Raw genomic sequence first — 1606 nt, forward strand, 5'->3', positions numbered from 1 at the left:
CGTGGGTTAAGTGGTCAACATTATGTAAGCATGGTGCTTAGATATTGTTTACCTGTGGATGCATTCTACATTTTGGGTCATGTGGTAGATTGCCGATGTGACACTCCTATTGAGTCCTTTGTAGTCCACTCCCTGTTTGTAGAGCAAGTAGAACACGGTTGCAAAGGGAGCAAGCTTTGTTCTTGATCTTCCTTAGTAATGCTCCATATGCATAGATCCAAAGTTAATTATGCTATAGATGAGAGTGTATATACTTGGGTGTACAAAAGACTTAGTAAATAAGGAATGACTTAGGAATCTTTTGCTCTTACCGAATCTCCTACCTAGCCATACCACATTTTAAGAGTCTCTATCTCTATCTCTGGAATTACTATCAATGCTTCACACTTATCATTTATTTATCATTTGTCTTACCCCTGCCATAGCATCAGAGTGGTTTTATCATAAGTATACATATTTGTCAATATCTCTATGCCAATAATCCCATAGCTCCTCCCTGTGGATAAAATATAAATAATGATACTCAGTATACTTCTGGGTGAAATGCTACAATGGTATATTCTCTGTGTGCTTGCGAATACTTTACTTTAACATATATAATTTCCTCTGAGTTTACAAGTGACATTAATGATTACCAACCACACATTTCTAGCATCATGCTAGGGATGACAACTTAGTAAAAAGTGATGCTAAGAAATGTCAACAAGCATTTCTAGTGCCATTACCGGGGAGGGGCACATGGCTAAGAGAATTGATCAAATAAATACTTATTGATAAAATCATGACAACTCTACCTTAGTAGGCTTACCCTTGTTTGTCATTGTTCATATCTAATACAAGGTATTGCAGAATTGGTTGAGATCCACCAACAACTTCCAATCAGAATCAACCAAGTCGAAAAGGAAGCTCAACACCAGTTTCTGAAGCTATGGCTAACAAGACTCTGCGTGAGTTCTCTGCTCTAAGAACTGAGAACATCTATATTGGACCAACACTCAAAACCAATAACCTTGAGTTCAACTCAAGCCAAGCCTCATCAACATGGTGCAAGCCACCCCATTCAGCGAAAAGGCATATGAAGATGCTAGTGCTCATCTTTAGAATTTTCTAGAGATTAGTAGCACAGTCGTCATCAAGGACATTGCTCAAGACATCATACTACTTCACTTGTTTCCATTCTCACTAGTGGGAATGGCGAAAGCAATGGTTCTACACAAACAAAGATAACATCAATACATGGGCAAAATGTTCGAAGGCCTTTTTAGAAAAATTCTTCCCTATAGGCAAGACCAATGCCTTAAGAGGAAAGAATTCCAATTTCCAACAGCAGAATAGAGAGACCATTCAAGAAGCATGGGAACATTTCCAAGAATATGTTTCAGATTGTCCTCATCATGGAATGAAAGATTGGTTACTCATGCAAAGTTTCTACCATGGATTAACTCAAAAAGCTCATGAGCAACTAGATGCCACTGCTAGAGGATCATTTATGCCACTCACCCTTGGAAAAGCTAAAACTCTTATGGAAAAGATAGCCTCTAATCAAGGCTGGTCTCAATGCAACATTCAATCATGCAATAACAGTGAAGAAGTACCAGAAGAGGTG

At 38.4% G+C, this 1606-nt stretch overlaps 1 non-coding gene across 1 annotated transcript; it reads right to left on the bottom strand.

The window, feature by feature from the left end:
* Positions 1-1293: 1293 nt before the first annotated feature.
* On the bottom strand, positions 1294-1400 carry LOC136462154 (small nucleolar RNA R71). The gene has a single exon (XR_010760672.1). It is a non-coding gene; the product is annotated as a small nucleolar RNA R71 (small nucleolar RNA).
* Positions 1401-1606: the final 206 nt, after the last annotated feature.

Source organism: Miscanthus floridulus, chromosome 6 (assembly GCF_019320115.1).
Source record: "Miscanthus floridulus cultivar M001 chromosome 6, ASM1932011v1, whole genome shotgun sequence".
NCBI classification, from domain to species: domain Eukaryota; kingdom Viridiplantae; phylum Streptophyta; class Magnoliopsida; order Poales; family Poaceae; genus Miscanthus; species Miscanthus floridulus.